Source organism: Chelonia mydas, chromosome 1 (genome assembly GCF_015237465.2).
Source record: "Chelonia mydas isolate rCheMyd1 chromosome 1, rCheMyd1.pri.v2, whole genome shotgun sequence".
In the NCBI taxonomy this organism is placed as follows: Eukaryota; Metazoa; Chordata; order Testudines; family Cheloniidae; genus Chelonia; species Chelonia mydas.
In genome coordinates, this window is record NC_057849.1 from 250,305,555 (window position 1) to 250,328,582 (window position 23,028).

A 23,028-nucleotide genomic window follows, 5' to 3' on the forward strand; every position below is an offset into this window, starting at 1 on the left:
GAGCGGTATTGCCAATTCTTGTGTGGTGTGTGTGTGTATGTTTGTGTTTTTGTTTTTTTTTTTTAATTATGAGTCTTGTGATACTTGATTCCTTCATAGAGACCCAGCTCCTGGAGTCCTGTGCTGATATAAGAATCTCAGCTTTCATTGAAAAATAAGTTTCTAGCCCTCATGACTGGGGAGGAAAGCTGGAAAACGTAATCCAAGGGTACCCTAAAAGGTTCAAAAACCAGAAGGCAAATGAAAAGGACCCAACATTTATTAAATTTTTAAAAAATCGCATTATTTTAAAGTCTGTCTCATATGTTTTTTATGGCCTGACTCATGATTTTTGCAAACTTGAGATTGGCAATACTGATTAAGAGACAGTCCCTGCCCTAGAGAGTTTACAATCTAATTAGATCAGACAGACAAAGGGAAGGGACAGCATGTGAGAGGAGAAAGGAGATTGCACGCTATATCCTAGGTGTGTGTCTCCTAGCAGCAATACTAGTGCAAATCCCATAATTTCCTTTGTAAAAGAATTGCATTTCCCTAGCAGTTTCATTTGTAACTTCTTCTCTAGTTCCTGCCCTATGTTGCCTATTGCTATTCTCTAGCCCAGCGGAATAGGAATCTTGCTTAGGCTGTTTCCTGTGAAAGTAAAAAACACTTCTACATTAGGTGTTATAACTGAGTCTGAGACTAACTAAGTATTCACTAATATCTAGCACTGAGCTGTTACGTCTCTGGGTGCATTTAAAAAAAAAATTTCTCTTTTGTCAGTCTCCTCTCCCTCTGCCCCCAGCATGTTATGAAACGAATAAAAATAGACTGTTCATTGACTGGGTGGAGAAATTACATTCAGCTTGCCTAATATGTGAGGCCTGGCAGTGAACCTACTCAAGTCTTTGCTAAATGGAGCAGAGTGCCTTCCACCCTAGCAGAGAATATCTTAGGAAAAAGGGTTGCATATTATTAAAGAAATGGGCTGGTATGATCTGCAGTCTACCAAAACCTTGTCCTTGTTGTGAATAACAGAGATGCTGGAAAGAAAAATCCCTGTGGTTGGAACCACGTTACATAGCACTCACCAAAACTGGAGCTAGTACAAGTCTTTTATAATGTGATAAGTCTGTCTAGGCTAGAAGCTTTGCTGGGGTTGGTGACTGTCCATGTATTGCCCAGCTCCCTCCTCACACGGAGTCTAATCTATCTAATTGCAGATTGGCTCCCATCTCTTGACATGGTAAGCTTATAGGCTCCCAGATATACATCTTGCTCAGCCTGTGTGCCAGTGATAACCATATAGAATCTCCTAAAAAGACCTCAAGCTGTTTGACACATCTGGGGTCTCTGTCAGGGTGTCGCCCACAGCTTAGTCCGTTCAGTGCTGCTATAATTGACTGAGATGCTGCACGATGTGAACTGTATGTGCCATTTGTATTATGGTTCTTAATAAGCTTGAGTGTTATGTCTAAACAACTGCCTTGTTTTCTCAACTGCCAGATTATTCAGTTTCCCCTGGGCTGCTATCAGAGAACAGCAGTGCCTGTTTTCCTGTTTTTTATTTGCGTGTGTGGTGATCTTCTAAACACTGACAGTAATTTCCCTTTTTAAGTCTAAACACTGGCCAGTCACTATTTTTATAGCCTGAAACCAGACTCCTCTCATCAGGCCCCTTAATATTTCCCATAAAAGTGATACATCTTGTTGCTGCTGATATCAAAGCCCTGGTAAGGTCCCAACCTGTGTGTGATGGACAGTATGTGTGCTTGGGTGACCCTTAGAGGGTACCCTGCGGCTGGTATGCCCCCTATCATACTGTACCCCAGAGGGGGAGGCCCCACTGAGCTGGAGATGGGCATGTGCTCTGGGGAGGGAGAGAGGAAATCCCAGTATGGGTTTTCAGTGTCCCAGCTGGGAGAACTTCTCTGACTTGAGGTGAGCAGATGCAGTTGAGCCTAGTTAGCTTCCAAGCCTTAAATAGCAGTTGGGCTGTGCTAGTGGTGGGAGGAGAGACAGGATAGGTTGCTGTAGAAAGGCCAGGACATACAGCTGCTCTTCTGCCTCAAGAAGCCTCCATCTATACTGTCTGGTATGAGTGGATGGTTTGTATTTGTAACACAAGGTGTGTGTAGCAGATGCAGAGTCCTTTGTGCTTGTGTTGTCACTAAGAAGCTGAAACCCAAGACAGGGTTTTTCTCTGGTCACACTTGGACTCCTGTGAAGTACCTGCCTTGCTGCACCAGGCCTGCCCCTAGCACACCATGATTCTAGCATTACAGATGGCATGACAGGGTCCTGAAGGGGACTCTGTCATGGGGGTTTGGCATCTGAGCCCAGTAGTGTCATGCAATGGGGCTGGCAGTAGGAGAACTCAGGCCCTCCCTGCTCCACCAGGGTCCAACCCAGGGCCCTGTGTTTGGTAGGTCAGATGTACCGCCTGGGGCAGATGCACCCCAAGTCTGCTCTTTGGGTCACATTCTATCACCGCCTCTGCCCCTTAAAAGCCACAGCAAAGTCTGCTTATGGACTGAAGTGATCCAGAGGCTCTTCTCCATCAGTTGTGGCCCACCATTCCTCATCTCCATGGGGACCTTGGGCGGCTTGGCAGCGAGGTCTGGTCCAGTAAGTGCAGAGCTCCGATGGCCTCTCTGCACAAGGTAACAGCATAGGACTGCTCCCTCACTTTGTCCACACTGACTGACCTGTGCCACACCCTTTTGAGCCTTGCCTCCATTGTGAGCATGCCCAGCAGGTGTGCAGAGTTGCTCATTAACCCTTGGCTCTCAAGTGTGGAGCTTATACAGTCCATCAAAAGCTCTGAGCACATCTCCCAGTTTTGCAGACTCAAGCGGTTGGGATGCTTTTGATAAGTATCCCAAATGTTGGTGGCCTGTCCGAAGCCAATTAAACTTGTCCACACATTTTGAGATTTGTCCATCGCTACTCTCAATAGTCACACTACCATTTTACTCAACAGGCTCATCTAATGGAAAGACATTCGGAAGAGTGAGGACTGCTCGGGGAAATGGTGGCTAAGAGGGTAAAATAGCTGGCAAGGATTGTTCAGCAGCAAATCAAGGACAAATTACTACTCAGTACAATACTAACTATTGCATGTGGATGAAATGGGAAGAGACTTGCAATGAGATCTTAAAGCTATAGCGCTAGTAACTCAAAATAAGTCTTTCCTTTATTTGATAACATAGCAAGTATAGTATTTCAAGAGATGAAAGGAAAATTTCCAGGACTAGACATAGCCAATAATTTATGGAACACTTTAAGTGCTATTCTTTCAGCAAATCTGTGTCTATGTCCTCTAAAATAGGCTTAAAATACTCATGTCACTATGGCAGTGGCAGCTTGCATAGCTGATTAATACGGGCTATATGAATGCTCCTTGAACAGGATGTATTTTGCATCAAGAAGTACTCGAAGAGATAAGGAAAGCAATAAAGGTAAAGAATATAGTAGCTATTAACTTTGATTTATATGGAAGAAAATATAAAGTTGCTGCTAATAAAGTTTCCAGATGACGCAACAATCGGTGGGGTGGTAAATAAGAAGGAGAGGTCCCTGATATGGAGTTATTTGGATTGATCAGTAAGCAGGGCACAGTCAAACAACATGTATCTTAATACAATCAAATGGAAGATCTTATAGCTAGGAATAAAGAGCATAGGCCAAACGTAAAGGATGAAGGACAGCATTCTAGAGAACTGCAACTCTGAAAAGGATTTAGAGGTCATGGTAGATAACTAAAGGAACATGAGTTCCCAGCATGATACTGTGGCTAAAAGGGCCAACATAATCCTTGGATGTATAAATACTGAAATGTTGAGCAGCAGTGGAGAGGTGCTACTCTAACCAGTGATAACTGCTGGAATTCTGTGTCCAGTTCTGGTGTCCACCCTTTCCAAAGGATGCTGAAAAACTGGATAGGCTTTGGAGAAGAGTTATGTGAGTGAGTTTTTTTTTTTTTTTTTTTTTTTGGTCTGAAAAGCACACCTTACAAAGAGAGATGTAAGGAGCTTAGTCTATTTAGCTTATCAGCGAGAAGGTTGAGAGGCCACTTGTTCAGTTTAGAAATAAACACATGAGGTGAATCCACTTGGTACTAGAGGGGTTTTTAGTCTAGCAACCAAGGCGTAAGAAAATCCCAGAGCTGAAGTCAGAAAAAATCAAACTGGAAATCACGCCTAAATTTTTACCTGTGAGGGTAATTAGCCATTGGAACAGATTACCAAGGATGTGGTAAATTTCCCATCACTTGGAGACGAAGTCAAGATGGGAAGTCTTTCTAAAAGAGATGCTGTAGCTCAACCACCAGTTTTTTTGGGGTTGATGCAGTGGGTGAAATTCTGTGGCCTGTGTTGTACAGAAGGCCAGATTAGGTGATCAGAATGGTCTCTTCTGGCCTTAAAATATGAATCAACATTGTAGCAAGGATGCAGAAGAATTACCAGGAGTCCAGAAAAGGAATAACTCAATGACCACAATACTCCCGCAAAAACGTTTTCATCAAAGAATGCAATCCTTGTTAAGAAACAGTACAGATATGGAGGAAGAGGTTTGGGATTTTTTCACTTGGAATCCTGCCCACTGGCTGACTTCAAGCCCAGAGATAAAGTTGATCTCTCAGCCATCTAGTATGAAGGCCATTCACAAACTACATTTACTGGCAAATTACTGGAGTTCCAAGGTGGGCTTATCCTAAAATGTTGTTGTTTTTGCAAAATGCATTCATCAGCCTATACTGGCCTTTGTAGTGGTACAGTAAAGCATGGATTTATACAGAACATATTTAACCAAACTTTATGTATTAAAAATCGGGATCGTGTCCAAACAGATGTCACCATGACTGATTGTTTCAAAATAAACACAAATGTGAGATCAGAAATAGGTGGGTTCTTGCTCCTTCTTGTGGTTGCATACTCGGTGAATGACGGGAAATGACATCTTAAACATGAGCTAAGATGAGTCACGCACTGTCACAACTAGTAGAAGTTGAAATACAAAGGAGCAGAGCATCAGAATTTCAGAAGTCTCAGACCACCAGTAATATATAGACTACAGTTCTGATCCAGCAAACTTCTCTGGCCAGACAGACCCTCGCACCTGTGTGGAGCCCCATGAGTTTCAGTGAGTGGGAGTGTTGGGCTCTGCCCTCATTAAGCAGTTTGTAGGATTGGAGCATTGTAAAATAGAGCATCAGTAAAAATCTGTAGGCACTGAAAAGCGAACGGGAATGATACTAGTATCATTTTCATTCTGCCATGTGGCTTGGAGGCCTGTTAGTCAATAAAATTAGAAGAGAAGCAACTGTTGTTCTTTCATTAGATCCTGAATATTAATCAGTCTGAGAAAATCAGGAATGAAGACATTTTAAGGAGCATTGTGCGATAGCTGGAGTACTGCAGTGCAAACATTGGTGCCTATTTAGATATTACCTGCACACAAAATGCTAGTATACATCCAAACAAAGTCCAACGTTAGACATAGTGGGACTGCATTAGGTATAAATCGGTGACATAGGGCCCTGAGTGTTGAAAATTGCCAGTCAGACCCATGTGTAAATAACTTTGACTTGTATGCGCATTGTAATGTGTAGGCATAGATATAAAAATATAAATGCCTACTCATTTATAGGCACTTGATTTTGTGCAGTTTATAATCATTTGCTCAGAATTGCTAGAAATGGCTGTATCTCCATTTTGCAAAGTACTTTATTGGGAAAAAAAATACATTTCAAGGTACTCAGTGATGACAAATGCATAGGAAGGTAGGTCATGGGCATTTGAACACTTACACATATGTTTGACTGTACTCGGGAGAGGAAAGTTAAGTATGTGAGTAATAGTTTGCAGGGGCAGATGTGGTAAAACTACAGAATATCCAGCAAAAATTAAGGTTGGATGGTGGCAAAAGAACATGGTAGGTTTCTGTGGATTTAGATTCCTTTCCAGGCTAGTTGCGTAGTCCCATTCAGTATTGGTATGCTATGTAGGGGAGGTTCAGGGAAGGAACAGAGATTATTATACCATAAATAGTCCAGGAAACGTGATTTCTAGAATCTAAGAATAGAAAGATGTCTCAGGGAAAAATCCTGACCCTGCTAGTGGGAACTGCAGCAAGGAAGAGACTCGGAGCAGAATGACGCCAACCATGCTTTATTTCTGTATCACCCCACTGGTGCAAAGCAGAATAGCCACTTCTAGGTGAGTCGTCATCTCTGTCTTCTTTTCTTTACCTGTCAAATAGGAGGTCATAATACTTATCACACACAGACTTTTGGGAGGTTTAATCCCTTATGTTCTGTAGATGGCTTTTGTTTGGAAAGGACACCTATAAAACATTATTGCTGTACTAATGCGTCTGTTGCTAATCATGGGCAATGATGAAATGTGTGTTTGGCTGTTTGAAAGCCATCTAAACAGTGATTGCGCTGGGATGGCACAGGACTGGGAATCGGGAACCCAGGGAAGGAATTGTTCAGAGATACACCGTTCCTTCTCTGCTCCCATCTTGCTCCCGTGCTACTAGCCCTGACCAGTAGCTGATCGCCACCCTGCACTGGGTCAGCTTTGCTGGCGGGTGCGCCATGAGGTGAAGCCAAAGGTTTCACCCAGCCCTACCCCCTCTCTGCCCAGTTCCACCCACCTGTGTTGCAGGGGATGTACTTTGAGTACAGTGTCCACTGCAGGCACAGAGGGACAATATGAGGAAGCTCCTATGGGATGTAGGGGGTGTCTTTCTTCTCCTTATGGCTCTGCATAGGTGGTCCATGATCTCTGCCATTAATGCTTGCAAAGTGCTTTGAGATCCTTGGACAACAGGAGGGTTATATAGATGCAGGGTGTTAATATAACAATTGATTTGTATATGCTTACCTCCTGTTTCTTTATAGTTCCTCTAAAACTTTACTCATACATCCCTTTGGTACATCCAGGATATTACTAGGAAATAGTTCAATCTAATCTAATCTCTCTTGTAAGCACTACGTGATTCCACATGTTTACACTTCCTTTTAAAGTGTAGCTATCAAAACATGACCACACGAGCATACCTTCCTGAGGGTGTTTTTTACAAGTTAGGGCTGATCAGTGTATTTATCAAGAATATGATGAGGCCTGAGGGAGGGGGAGGAGAGTTTTGAGTGTGATTTACTTTTCGCATTTAAAAAAAAAAAGATGCCAGTCTGCTGTGGTATCAAATGGTATTTTTCTCTCCCCACTACATTGTACGTTTGAAAAGGGGAAGAGGCTTTTTTTTTCTTTTTTCTTTTTTTTTAAAAAAATATTTAAGTGATGGGCCAGATTCTGGCATAAATCAGGAGAGTGTCACTGAAATCAGTGGAGCTACACCCATTAACACCGGCTGAGAATCTGTCCTTCCATGTCCTCTTGTGAAAATGATGGCCTTTTATTTTAGTCTGGCCAACCAGAACGTTTTCGCTTTATTGAGGCCTTTGTGCAGCAACATTTTGTTTTCTGCAGTTGCTCCAACACATCTTTTGTTGCATAAATGAGCTCAAAACGATACACAGCATTCAAGCAGGCTTCCCACCCTCACCACTTTCCAAGGTCAGATATCCTGCACCTGCTGGAAAAGGTTCAAACAAGCAGAAACTTCTGGACAGGAGAACCTTGTTTTGCACAGATCCTATTTATGGTATATGGGGAGTAGTTGGTTAGTAATTCAGCCTTGAAGTATTTCAGCATTTTGTGGGCTGTTATCTAAGAGGTGATAAGACTTCTAGTGAATAAGGAATTAAAAATGTAATGCCTCTAGAACAAATTTGTCATGAGTTTGCAACCAGCAGTGGTAATGGTTTTTGGTTAGAGGATGCCTTGATGTTTCTGTGATTGAAAGCCAATTTTCCTTTCAAAGCACTGTAACGTATTTAATCAAGCTAAATTATTTCCCTCTCTCCCTCTCTGCTAGTCCACAGTTAGATCATGGTGCAAAATTAAACACAGCCTTTCATCCTACCTCCTCTTGCCTCTGTATTTGACCTAGAGTTTGGAGAGCCATTAATTTGTCTGAGATACTGGTTTAACATGGTAGAAAAATTAAAAAGGACAAAGAGAAGCCTGACTAATTGGCATTTCCAAGAGATTTTTGTAATCAGCCAATGGGGATTTTATAAGGTATGAAGTATTTGCTTTTACATACACTTCTCCTACATTCTTTCTCTCATGTTTGCTCAGCAAACCTGCTGGAATAAAGATCACATCTGCCTCTCTGCAAGCTCTGTACTTGGGAGGTAATTGAATTGGAGTTTTTGTATAAGAGCATGTTCGCATTTAATTGGACATATGCGTCTGAACACACTATCCCAGCTACTCCACTGAATTTGATTTGGGAATGAATCCCATGAAAGGCGTCTTCTAGCTTTCATGAAGAATGGGTCTTTTCCAAAGGGAAAAGTATTCAAGCACTAAATTTAATAAAGTTTAGTTTGAAAGTTAATTCTTTGCAACAAAACTCTTTTGAAAACTACATAATTCTGAGAATAGTTCCCCCTCTCCTCCCAATGATTTAATAGCCAGTATCTTGTACAGGCATTGTGATTTGTAACTAATTAATCTTTATTTTGTAAACATAGAATAGTTACATGACAGTTTAATGGGGTTTTGGTAAAATAATTGCATTGTTGTAAAAGTTACTTGTGCTGTCATGTCCTGTCATGCAGAGCAATAATGGAGGATTTCAGGGAGATAAGTTCCCACAGTGAGACGAAAATAAACACTGTGGTGATCTTTATTTCATTTCTGAGTTTAGGATGCCCACTGAAATACAGCAATGCAAGCACGTGGTCATCTCTCAATCTAATGCATTACTAGCTTGGAGAAAACAGTGTAAAGTTATTGAAGAGATGAAGTGGTGATCTGTCCATTGGGCTGAGATGACAAGAGCTAGTTTAGTTTATGAAGATGTTTATACTTAAAGTATGTTTGTAAGTGAACTTGATATACTTCATTTTTTTTGTTTTGTTTTTTAAATCATTTCCCATTAACTTGAACACTTTCTTATTTTATACCAAGTCTCAGTTAGTTATTATGGGGTGAAATTCTGATGTTTTTACTCAGCTTTTATTTAGTCTTTACTCAGGAAAAGCTGCTACAAACTGAGTTTTGCTTGAGTAAGGACATCAGGCTTTAGGCCACTGTTAATTATTTGAATTATGTACACTGTGAACCAAAAGAACAGATTACCAGTTTCCAACCTAGCATGACAAACCCCTCTGAGATAAGATGATTGGGGATACAGGAGCAGAAGGAATTGTTGTTTATTTGCCCAAATCTATTGGCATGGACGGCACGTGAACTGCCAGCTGGGGGAGGCAAACCCACAGTGCTGCCCCTTCTGCCTCCTTCCACCAGAGCTCAGAGTCCCCCCTTCCCCCCCATACAGAGCTGTGAGCCCCTGCCCCAAGCTTGTGCCTCAGAGTGCCAGGAGCACGGGTGGTGTGGCCCCAGCCCCTGAGCACTGAGAGGGTGGGCGCCGGGGCTGCCACACCAAGGAAGCTGCAGAGGGGGCCTGGTGGTGGAGCATGGGCAGGGCCACATCTGGCTGTTTGGGGAGGCTGAGCCTCCCCCAGCCTATGATACCCACTGCCCATGTCTGTTGGCAGAAATGCCACATTTCAGATGTACAGACACTAGCTTTAATAACATTTTAAAATCTGGGTATAGTGGTTAGATTATCCAAAAGTACAAAGGTTGGTTTAAACATCATAAAATACATATAGTACATAATCTGTAATAACTCAAATTTAGGTGAATAAATTTAACAATACAATTTTAGATGTTAGCATCCAAATATTTGGGTACATCACTCATGAAAAGTTACACAGTTGTTGAAAGCAAATATTGCAATGAGTGAAGATTAATCCCTCAAATACTGAGGGGCAGAGTAATTCGTCCCTTAGAAAATACAATCCATCAGGGAAGTATTTCAATTACTTTCCTGACTTTGCTTCTTATCAGCACTCTAGCTCATCTCTCCTGGTATTGCCAGTGTCTGGTGATGTGTTCTAGATGGATGTCCCTTGACCACCTGATGGCGTCCAACACCATGAGCTGCCAGATCAGCTGAGCATAGTGTTGACCGATTCCACATTCTCTCAACATTTGCTCGTTACTGGGGTCCCATGTGCCCAGGGCTTTGATGAGCAGCACATGAGTTTGAACCGCGTAAGTTCTAGTTCTCAAGGTGTCAGCCAGAGGGGCATATTTTTCCAGCTTTCGAGATTGGCACTCTCACCCCTCTGACCAAACAATATCACTTTGTGCTGAGTGATGCCTCGTCTCGATGCCAAGCAAGAAAGACCTCTTCCATCCAGCTAGTCTTTACCCACTTTCTAGCTGCTAGACGTTGCATCTCCTCACTGTGTTCCTTCTCCTTTGGAGTTCAGGGTTGTTTGAATGTGGGATATTGGATCCGTATCAGTGGCTCCCCACTCCTGGTATATAGGGTGTTCATACTGAGGTTTTGTTTCTGCTCACTATGAGGTAGATTCAGGAACACTTACTCTGAGAGTAGTCCCACTGAAATCAGTGAAACTACTTATGGAGTAAACTACTACTCAACAGGAGTAAAGTGACCAGAATCTGGCCTCATGAAGCAAAGATCCATTTACAAAATTCTGATCCAAATCTAGGTTTCAATTTCAAATGCCCTCTAAGTTCAGGGGTATTGAGACCCCAGATTCTCATTTGGGCTCTCACTTTTGAAAAGACTGCAGCATATTAAGTGAGCAAATAGTGACAGATTGGGCTCAACATATTCAGTGCTGTGACAAGCCTCTGGATCAGGGAGATTTTGTATTCCTAAGAGAAGCAAATTCTCACTTCTTCCTTTTTTCCAGGTCATCTAAATGACTCAGCACAAACACTGCCAGTTGGAATCTGTTGATCAACCAGCTGGCTTTTAATATTTTCAAGAGAAAATGAGAAGCATTTTCTCTTGCCATTTGCTGTAGGGAAAACAACATTTTAATTAGAGATGAGATGGGCGGGCCAAGGCTGATCCAAACTTTGAGAAACTTTTGGGAGGGCTCAGATAAAGAGTTTTGGTTCAACACACTGCAGAGACAGGGAACAACTGCAAAGTTCAGAGTTAGATCTGGATCCAAATTTTTCCAGAGTTTTGATTTGGGCCTGGTTCTAAATTTATGGCCAGACTGTGTCTGTGTCTGGTTCTTATGTGTGTATGAGAGGAAGTGATGATACAAGGAACTTTCCTTTCCCTTTGTGCCTCCTGTGGGGCACATCAAAACTTTCTTTTGAAACTTTTTTTGACAGAAAATTAGGTTTTTGACAGTAGTAAAATTCCCTTTAGTGTCTGCTTTTCTCTAAAACTTGATTTTTTTTATCAGTAAACCAGATACCTGAATATTTGGCCAAAAATTTGACAGAATTTGGTTTTCAGATTTTTGATGAAAAATCTAAATTTTCTGCCTTAAATTTTGATGAAAGTACATACTTTTTTTTTTTTCATTTTCATTGACATTTTCTACAGGGGAAAATCCCACTGTTTCCAACCAGCTCTGTCTCCCTGTGGCAGGATGTACCTGGAGTTTGTGGCTCCCTAAAGAAGGCCCTGGGCCTTGCTTCAGAAAAGAAGCCATGAAGGTAGGTCCTCCAGACCTGCCTAGAGAGGTCTTATGGAAGCTGCCAATCAAAACCAAGCAGGCTCAGAGAAGTCGGCACATTAGCCGCTCACTTTCTGGCTGGGATCAGAGGAGCTAGGAAGGGTGCTCTGCTTTGGCCAAAGGTGCCTGAGGGATAACCGGAGTTTGTTTCTGGCTGCATTTGTTTAATCTGGATTTGCAGGGAGAGATAGGATCTAAGACCTTTTTATCCCTGAAGTAGGGGTGTGGCTAAAAGAGGCCAGATAGGAAGAGGCCCAGGGAAGAAGCAGCAATGAACTTAATTTGGGCAGGATGTAGCTGCTGTTTATAGGGTCCCTAGGTTGAAACCTGGAGTAGTGGGTGGGCCTGGGTTTCCCTCCTGGCCACAGTGGCAAAAACCTCAAAGAGACCAGGCTTATTTGAGACCCTAAATAAAGGGCTGAATTAAAGGGCCCAGACTTGGGCTGAAGACCCTAGTGAGGGCAATGGGATTGTTCGTTTATTAGACTATTTACTAACCCAGAAGGGGTTCATTTGGATTTTGCCAAAGGACCAAGTCACAGAAGACCACCAAGGTCCGCTGACAGCCTGCAGTGGGCTCCAGTGATGGGGAAAATGACTGTAGTATCACACCCAGCTGCTTGGAGGTGCTCAAGAGGTGAGTGCCCCCTATTACACTCCCATACATGGGCCAGGAACAACTGCAGTCCCTGTACTAGGAGGTGTCAGATTGCTCCCTTCTAGCACCCTTGGAAACATAAACCACATTCATGGGAACAAAGAGGAAATGAGACCTAGGCCCTGGCTGGTCCTCCTAAGGTGTGTGCATGCAGCTTACTCAGGGCTGTGCCTAACAGCCCCAACAGAGACCTTACTACTAATCTTGTACACTGAACACTTAGGAAGCAGCAGCTCTGCTCTTCCTGTCTGACTGTTAGAGAAACCCAATTACGGCTCTAAATTTAAATACTAATGGTAGCAGGCCAGTAGGTCTCTGCTCTTAATATTATTGCGTTAACATCAAAAGAATTTTGAATCTGGGTCAGATTCTCAACTGGAGTAAATTTGCATAGCACCACTGACTTCAGTGGCACCTCACTGATTTACATCAGTGGAGGATCTGGCTCACTGTCTGTGCTTCTTAAGGCAACATGTAGGAAGTTAGGAATGGTTGGCAATTTGTTAATACAACGTGTGACTTATGGTGTGGTTATCAGGAGATAAACGCTCACCTAGCAACTTACATGCTGTGAAGCACAGTCAGGTGCCTGTAACACCCCGGGAGCTGATTACCTCATGTAACTGCACCTCCTGGACTTGTGCAGTGTCATGGCAAAGGAATGCACTGAAGGAAGATGAAATCAGCCACTTGGGCAGTTGAACAGCAATTTCAGTGGTGCTGACTTGCCCAGAATGTTGTTGCATGCTGAGGGTTTGTACCACCTAAATAGGTGATTCCATAGAGCCATCAGCTTCCTTTTTTCATGTTATATGGGCTGTGTTTGTACATTAGGGGCCAGATCTTCAGCTGGCGTAACTCAGTATATGACTCCATGGGGTTCACGAGAGTGATGCCAACTTATACCTGCTGAGGGACAGGCCCTAAAACTAGAGAACTTCCAGAATTAGAGACTTAAGTCTGTTGAGAGGTTGTTCTCTAGACATGCGGTTATCTTTTTTTTTTTTTTCCCTCTCCTCTCCTGCAACATGCAACTTAATCATTCCTCACCTTTTTTCCATCCTAGTCAAAGTTGCAGAGAAGAAATAATAGCAGATATGTCAATCACAACCATTTTTTCCCCCCTTTATGCTCACAGTGGGGTTATGATTTTTATGGCAGGATGAAGCAGAAGGCAATAGTAATAAGGGACGAAGAAAGACCTTTAACAAATAGAAGCTCATTTGATAATGAATGAAGAAACTACAAAAATATTGGCCAGGTAAACTTAGTTTTGCATGTTTTATTTTTCTAACTTGCTCTAACTTTTCTGTTCCGAACTCTCACATCCAAGGAGAACTCGTCTGTATTTCAGAGCTTCTGGTTAACGCTCTCTGAGCTGCGATACGTCTCTCAGGATGGTGGTATTGAATCCAGGCCTAAAGGCAGCATCCTTAGCTGCTGCACCATAACAGTGCACTGAACCGTTGCCCCAACCGACAGTCTTAGTGCTAAAGGTCTACAGACCTACAGCAACCACACTGCAGGCCCCTGATTGGATGGACAGGCAGCGCTCTCTTTGCATACAGGGACTATATATTAAAGGCCCCAACAGGAAGCTGTCTGAGCTGTCGGTGCTTGCTGGTCACTGCCTAGACCACCTTGCCTTGCTATCTTGCCTGACCCTGCCTTGCTGCCTCACCTGACCTTGCTTCCTAACCCACTGACCCAGCCTCTTGGACTGGACCTTTCAGCTACTAACCCTGCAAGAATTCCAACTGTTGCCCTTGACTGTCTCTGAACCAGTTGACCTCCTGGCTACCAGGCCACCCATGCACACCTGATTACCTCTCAGGACTGCCCCCTGTCCCACCTCGGCACCAGGCATTACATTGTCACATATTATAAAGCATAAATTATAGTCATTTATCATTAAGAAAGTTTCCTTTTCCTTGCTTCTGAGCAGGGCAATCCTGCACCACTCAAGTCAATAATAGTTTTAGTAATCTCTCCGATCAGAGCAGAGTCCAGAAGAGATGTTGCCAAACTCCCCTATGTTGTTCTCATAATCCTCTCCTCAAGTGGATGTTACAGAGGCCCTCTGTATATTTTGAGGCCATAGAGTAAAACTTTGACTACTTCTGTCCTCCAGGACTAACTGCAATCAACTCTTGTTACCTTGTGCTTCCCATGACTGTCTGTCTGGATCTACCTGTTGTTGCTCATATAAATAGAGTTGGGTGGAGAAAGGTAATTCTGTTCTGTGGAGGATTTCAATATTTCAAAAATGTTTTAATTCCCATTCAGAATGAAGCCCCAAATATTGAAATTCTGAGGGAAAGGGAATGGAACCCTGGCTCCAGGGCTGTCTGCAAAGTGGGGCTGCAGCGGAGTAGCGGACCCTGGAAGCTCTGGGCTCACCAACTCTGAGGCAGTTTGCCGGGTGGGTTGCCCTGGAGCCACAAACCCTCAAAGCCCAGATTCCCCATAGCGTCCTAGTGGGCTGTCAAGGAGCTGCAATGGTGAGCTGCTAGGACAGCAGTATTTCATCAGAACTAATGGCAAGTAGGATTTCTGTTGGAGCTTAAGTGAAATAAAAAAAATCTGAACAAAATGTTTCAGTTTCAGAAAAATTCTGACCAAACATTTTTAGTTGGAATTTGGTGACCAGCTCTAATTGTAAACTCTTTGGAGCAGGGAAAGTCTTTTCACTTGGAATTCATATAGCACCTAGCACACTGGGGCTGTTAGGCACTACTGCAATACACTAAATAAATAATTAACAGGCAATTCCAGATTTCTGAGTTTAATAGTGAGATCCTTGTCCTCCATGACCTAGTCATTACCATTTGTTTTGGATTGTGGTGCTTTCTAAATGCCGTGGAGCTTTGAATTATGTTGAGGGTCTGATTTCAGCCCCAGGTTCTATTTGTATTCCTACAAACTTACACGCACAAATACACATCTGGCATATGATACAAGTGCAAACATGAATAATTCCAATATACACAAGTGTTGAAATTTGGTTGTCAAAAGTCCTATCCTAATAGGTTTTCAGGTGCAGATTCTAACACTTAGATGTGTGCAGTGTTAGACCTTTAAGTGTCCATGCAGACATTTGTACCTTCAAAGCATAGGTGTGTGTGTGTATATGCCCTTAATTTTGTACCCTCATTCATGAAAGTCAGCTAGAGGGCTCGTTGAACATTTGGTCCTAAGACTCACTATTAACATGAAGAAAGAGACCCTATACTGAACTTATGCAAGCGGGTTAAAAGTAGATAGAGCACTCACCATTTATGAATAGCTATAATTCAGTGGGTTATGAGACACCATGATTATTCTCTGTTCTAAGTAGAGAGAATTAAATGGTATTCTAGATAAACAGTTTGGTAACTGTTGGCAAATGTTGACTTTATTGGTGACCACTGTGGCACTGACTAATGCTTCTGAAGTGTCTTGCCCCAGCACCAATCTTGCAGTGGGATCTGATCTGGAAGACCCTTATGCTGTTGATTCCATTTCAGGATCAAAACCTCAGAACAAGCACTGGGTTTTTTTTAATAAAACTTGGAGAGGATTTTTTGAGTTTTGGGGGGGATTGTCTCTGCTTTGGTTATTTCTAAAGCTCTAGTCCATAATGATGGAGGAGACTTCCTTGGATAGTCCAGTCTAGATTGCAAGAATCTAGAGGTTGCTCCTCCGATGTCACTGTGTATAGCATGGCATGTGCTATGTTGCTATCCAGCCATTGCTGCCAGATTAATGAATGCTTTTTTCTCCCCTAAATGACCTATCTCTTATGGGTTTTGAGTAGAGTTGACCAAACTTCAGTGGTTTTACTTTGTAGGGGTTTCATGTGAATTTTTTTTTCTGGTTTCAGCCCATGTAAGGTCACGTCTCTTGGGTTTCCAGTTTAAATGATCTCCAACTCAAAGTGAAACTCAGCCATGGCTGTGTGATTTCATCTGTTTTGTGGTGGAAGCCATGGAAAACATAAATCATTCCAGATTTGCTGAAATCTTCATGAGCTGAACCTAGTCTGAGTACCTAATGAAAACCAAAGCCAGATAAGTTTTGCCTGGGTGCTGGTTTCATTAAGGAAATTTTGCACATGCAATAAATTTTGAATGAGATGTCTTACATTTTCCTTCTTGATATTAAAGAAAACAAAAAAATAAAGGGGGCCTATTCTTAGTTCCAAACTATAGCAGTTCCAGAATGATGAGATTTGATGGCATCCACATGGCTAATTAATTGGCTAGTGAATGGCAATTACAGCTGGCTGGAAATTTTCTGACAGAAGTTTTTCTTCGGAAAATGCCAAATGTGTTGAAAGTAAAATGTTTAATGGAAACATATTGACAAATCTTCTTACTGATCACCAGGGTTTCTAGAAATCCATTTGCCGCAGAAAAATAGGGAATTTGTTTTTACAGAGAATCTTTAGGTTTTTACATTTTGTGAAAGAATAAAATCATATACAGTAGAACCCCATTTATCTGAGGCTCCATTATCTGTCTCTTAGTATTAACCAAACCACCAGTTGGCTGGGGCTGACTGCTTGAGCCCCATTCCTGTCAGCCCCAGGAAGCTGGTGGTTCGGTTAATATGGAGAGCCGGGTAATGGAGGCTCGGATAAACAGGGTTCAACTGTTTATCAATAAAACATTGTGTTCAACTGATACTTATATATAGTGTGGCATGGGAAAGTAAAGTTCAGCATTTCATTTTAATTGCGAAAAAACAGATTTGTGTCGTTTGTTTGGTTTTTTTTTTTTGTTTTTTTTTTTTAGAGACTTTTCGTGTTTTATCATGGGGAAAACTAGGATCCTGGTTGATCACTGAGGAGACTCCAACAGAACTGTCTGCCAGATGCCTTTCCAGCCAGCTCATCCACCCAGCTTCTTGGCGACCCAACTGAAAGTCTGCCTTGGAATTGGGAGCCCACAACTTCTATGGAGCATGGCTCCATGTGTACTCAGGAGCCACTTGTCCTGAAAGTCCTAGGGTGCTATGGCCCTGGAGCAGTCCACATAGTGGCTACCCTAGAGCCATGAATCCTGGAAGCCCTGGCAGCTGCTGACTGAAACAGATATGCTGAGTGTTCCCTACTCTTCTGCCTGCCCACCACTAACCATCTGCTGCGAAAGTGACAAAAATGTCAATTTCAGTCAGCAGCTGTTGAGGACTTCAGAAAAAATGGTTTATTTCAGAAACACCATGTTTGGGTGTTTTACTAACAAAATTGTATGGACTTTCCATTTTATGGAAAAATCCAGACTCTCTCTTTTTTTTTTTTTTTTTTTTTTTGTGATGTGGAAGAAAACAAATCTTGCAATGTAGAAATTTCTCATGAAACAAAATTCTGAGTTTCAACCAGCTCTAATGGCAACATCTAAGCTCCCATGAATCTCAGCAGATTTGTTAATATGACTTTTGGGCTATATGGGATCTTCAGTTACACCGTGTGAAAGAAGAGTCTATTCTCTAACCACCCAGTAAATACCTGGAACAAAATCCCTCTTTATTGTATCTTCTCAACAGTATATTTTCACATTTTAGTTCTCCTGGTGTCTTTGGTTAAAATACATTTTATTAGTCTGGGCAGAAACTCAAAATCAGTATAGTTCACTGTAGATCTATTTTTTTAAAGTAAAATACTCTGGAGCCCAGAAGTCTCCCTGTTTTAACTGGAAGATACACTACAGCTTTCTGCAATATGTCACAGGGACCCTAATCTAGATTTAAAGAATAGAGATAATGCTTTTTTTACACTGGACATATTCCAGTGCTCTCATTAAAATATTACATCCTCAAAATGTCTAACACTGAAAGACACTGGCAACTAACAAATTTTCCAATAAAGCTGTAACTCATCTTTAGTTAGAAAGAAAATAAACATTGCAAATATAAATATAGATTCATAGGATTTAAAGCCAAAATGACCCATTACAATCATCTAGTCTGACCTGTGTGTAATACAGGCCAAAGAACCTCACTGCATCAAGCCCAATAATAACTTCTGTTTGATAGCAATCTTTTAAATTGAGATTGGATATTTTTTTTTTAAAAGTGACTGGGCAAGTGAATCCATCATGTACACAGCTAAATTATTCTAAAGGTTAACTACTCTCCATGTCAAAAGTTCATGCCTTATTTCTAGTCTGAATTTGTCTAGTTTCAGTTTTCAGCTCTTGGATCTTGTTGTACCATTTTCTGCTGGATTAAAAGAGCTGTCTACTATCAGAAATCTCTTCCCTATTTAGGTACTTGTAGACTGATGAATTGACCTCTTAGCATTCTCTTAGATAAATTTAAATAGATTGAGCTTCTTTAGTCTCTCACTATAAGGCATGCTTTCCAGAACTTGTATCAGTCAAACAGCTCTCTTCTGAATCCTTTCCAACATTTTAATATCCTTTTTGAAGTGTGGACACCAGAACTGGGCACAGTATTCTAGTAACAGGCTCACTAAGCTGTAAACAGAGACAATACCAACTTCCTCCTACTCCTTGATCTGCCCCCACTTATACATCCAAGAATCAAGTTTGCCCTCTTAGCTACAGAATAGCACTGGAAACTCCCATTCAGTTGGTTATCTAACATGACCCTTAAGTCCTTTTCGGAGTCACTCCATGCTGGGATACAATCCCCCATCTTATAAGTGTGATCTTCATTCTTTTTTCCTAGATGTCTGAACTTGAATTTGGCTCTTAAAATGCACATAGTTCAAATGAACCCAACTTACCAAGCAATCCAGTTTGGTTTGTATAACTGACCTGTCTGCGTCACTATTTACCACTCCACCAATTTGTGTCATATGCAAACTTTACCAGCAATGATTTTATATTTTCCTCCACATTGACAAAGATCATGAATAGCATTGGGCCAAGAACAGCTCCTATGGGACCACACTAGAAACACCCCCATTGGATGATCCCCTGAGATCTCCAAAATTGTATCAATTAGCCAGTTTTTAATTCATTTAATATGGGCAACATTGATTTTTGTATATTGCTAATTTTTGTATTAGATTGTCATATGGGACTAAGTCAATTGCCTTGTATCCGATATCCGCCTCTTTATGATTTTGCCCAGGATTGACATCAGGTTAATTGGCTTGTAGTTTCCCAGGTTTTCCTATTTACCCTTCTAAAATATTGGTGTGACATTAGCTTTTTTCCCCAGTCTTCTGGAACTTTTCACGTGTCCCAAGATTTTTAAAAAATCAACATTAATTCAGAGAGCTCCTCAGCCAGTTCATCTAAAACTGTTTGGGTCCAAGTAACTAGTCCTCAAGATTTAAACATGTTTAATAGCTACTGTTTCACATCCTCCCTAATTAATGATGGAATAGAAAGTATTTCAGTATCAGTTTAAGATATGAATACTTCATTCTGCTTTCCGAATACAGAACAGAAATATTTGCTGAAGACTTCTCCCTTTTCTGTATCACAATTGATAATTTTGCCATCTTTGATAAGTATTGGACCTATATCATACAACATCTGAAAAGCAGAATCTGCAGCAGAAGGATTGACTGAGTTAAACCTGATAAAGGCTGATTGTGCATTCCTTTCCCGTTAGTCAGCCAGCTGCTTTTTTTAATAGATCAGGATTTTTTGGACTAGTTGCTCATTCTTGTGCTAAGATATATTCTTTCATTTGTACCTTCAGGCATGCTGTGGAAGTAAGGTTCCTATTAGCTAAATACAGCTCACTTCCCCCCTGCCCCGTGTTCCCTGTTGTGTGCCAGTCCACAGGCTAAAGAACAGATCAAAATATGCTAGAGATGATTGTTTCACACACCACCAAGCAACTCTGATTTTTCTATCACCGTTTCCATAATAACCACTTGGCTCAGATATTGGGGGGGAAAACTGCTTTCAATTATCAGGTGCTGGTTTTGTAAGCTTTTCCTTGGTGTGGGGGCGGTGGCTAGAAGTACAACAAGAACTGTACCCAGTTAACTGAAAGTTAAATGTTCTAGATGTATGCTGTGGGCCAGATCCTCAGCTGGTGTAAATCAGCCTAGCTCCACTGACTTCTACAAGTTTTCCAATTTTCCTTATTTTCTATTAGGCTGTTACAAAAACCTCCAGGCTACAAAGCCAACTCCCAGAGCAACCTACTCTGTGCTTTCAGCAGCCAAGCAGAGCAGTGCAGTACTGAACTCTAGGGCAATGGGACAGTCCTCCCAAGACTTACTGTACTGATGAGGTAGGACCTGGGGGCCTAATCCTGCACTGCACTGCACCAATTTTGTGTCTGTATAACTGCACTGCAGCCAATGTAGTGAAGCTGGTGTAATGGAGTGGCGAATCAGGCCCTATAATAGGGAAATAAAACTGCAGTCCCTTGTGTGTTACTGCACAATACAAACCAAAAGGCTTCTGAATCAAGCAAAATCCACACTCCTAACACAAAGACCCATAGACTAGGACTAGAATCATAATAGGGGTGTCCTGCCTGATTTATATGGGAAACAAGCATTAAAACACCAAGCTTGACCTTAGATCGTGTGCACCCAAGAGAGAGCTACTAGTGCAAATCGAACTTGGGGCATCCACCAAGATGGCTTCCATAGAAATCACTGTGCTGGTCAGCTATAGCCTGTCACTGGGGCAAATTCAGATCCCACTGAAGTCAATGGAAAATCTCCCACTGACATCAACAAAACCTGGATTTGGCCCTTACAGAATAAGGTTGGCACTTGCCAACTGGTTTCTTTACCATTTTTATCTGTCTGCATTCACTGTCATGCATAGTGAGTAGCTTTGCTTGAGGGACTGAACCTACACAGAGATGGACTATATTTGATACCTGATTTCTTGCCAAACTGGAAACTATTTTGGCAAACATGATACATTAAACTTATTTTTGATAGTGCCACCTTTCTGGCAGAGTGCTAGATTTACATGTGTGAGCAATGTTGGGTTTTTATGACATTTGAAACTTTTTGGGAAGTCAGGCGGATGGGGGATGTCCCCTCATCTAACACAATATTTTTCTCATGGTTTGTGTATCTGCCCACTGGCAATTACATGCCCTTTTCTGTAACATTTCCATTTAATGCATGTATATTTATGCTCATACATTTCTATGTTCTGTGGAGTGTCAGCAGGTTGCATAGAAGATAATGAAACGACACCAGGTCTAGCGATTTTTGCACAGGTAGCCACTGAATGGGTTTGAGTGTCCAGTTCCTCTTAAAATTAATGTGAATTAGGTGTCCAAATCTCTTAGGCAGATTTGAAAATCCTAGCCTTAACGGCTGCTTCAATTCTTTTAACTAACTCATCTGTCTTACTGAGAATTCAGTATTCTTCCATTAGCAGGAGTTCTCTGATTTTTGGAAGTATTTGTCTTTACGATTATTGGATCATGAATCATTTTGTTGGCTAGATGGCTGAAACTGTGCACAGAGACTGATTCACACAATGCAGTGCTATGTCTGTTGTTGTGCAGGGCTGATTGTACTTTAGGTACAGGAAGTAGTGGATGCCCAGAAAGCACCTTTGTTCTGATTATGTTAAGATGATATAAAAGAGAAATAAAATGACATAACTGCTTCCAACACTCCAGACTCCAGCTCTGGAAGCCTAGGATGTCTTCCAAATAAATCACTGGCCCTTGGAAAGTGGGAATTCAGCCCCTGCTCTAAAAGCTCCTTTGTTCTGACTGCCTTGCCACTACTGAATCTTCTCACTCAGTGTTCACCTTTCAAAGAAAACTATGAGACTGCTTTTCTGGTAGCTGGTTCTTTAAGTGTAGGAGATATAAACAGTTGCCATGCTAGGACAGCCATATTGTTTGTGGCTGTTGTTTTCTGTTTATTCCTCCCTTCCAGCTGGTGATTATTGTTAGCTCCTACTTTGTGATCCATCTCTCTCCCTCCTGAAGAGGGACATGTCTTCACACCTCTTAACTGGTTGTCTGGGGTGTTATTCCCTCGGAAGAGAAGAAAGTCATCAAAAGCTTGTAGAATCAGGTATAGCATTTGGAAGGGCAGGCAAGCAGGCTGCAAAATGACTCCCCTCCCTTTGTTTCTCAGTCATTGCAGAGGAAAATTTTTGCTTTCATCCTGCTGCAAAATTATTATTGTTAGTAGCTGTAAGTAATTTATTGAATATGGCTTCAACAAGTGTCCTACAGCAGTACTGACAAACCCAAGCACTCAGATCATGAGCCATACCCCCCCCCCAAATTATGGGATTATGAAAATATAATAAATCTTGAATTCTTTTTTCTTTGTCTTCTGGATTTTGAGCCTTTAGGGTGCATTCAGGTCATATTTTCAAGCTTTTTCTCTGCAAGCATGAAGGCTAGAAGCTTACTGTTTTTTTAAATCAAAGCTGAAATCGTCACAAAATCATTTGACTCCAGAAGCTGGGGCTTGAATCTAAACAGCAAAGATTATGAGGGGTGTCATCACTGCTAGAGCTTTCCAAAATGAAGCAAAACGTGGAAGAGCCAAGGTGGGAATAATTTTTCTCTATACAACTTTGCATCAGATCCTTGCATCAGTCACAATATGTGTTTTTTTTTTTTTTTTTTTCTGGTGACCTCATACATCCCCACTTTGATTGTCTCCTGCTTCCTTCCTTTACCCTCTCACTTAAGATGCCTCTAGTGTTCCCAAATGTGCTCTGCATTTACTTAACTCTGCTTTAATCAAATATCGGGGTAGCCATGTTAGTCTGTATCCACAAAAACAACAAGGAGTCCGGTGGCATCTTAAAGA

The 23,028-nt window shown here is 41.7% G+C and overlaps 1 long non-coding RNA gene across 5 annotated transcripts in view; it reads left to right on the plus strand.

The window, feature by feature from the left end:
* The window catches only part of LOC114020914, a 45,172-nt gene that overhangs the window by 12,151 nt on the left and 9,993 nt on the right, over nt 1-23,028 (plus strand). For 2 of the 5 annotated variants that reach the window (XR_006289326.1, XR_006289325.1), the window contains exons 2-5: nt 11,512-11,624; nt 12,174-12,281; nt 13,464-13,563; nt 17,078-22,762. This is a non-coding gene — a long non-coding RNA (uncharacterized LOC114020914). The other 3 variants (XR_006289330.1, XR_006289324.1, XR_006289327.1) reach the window with 3 other exon arrangements.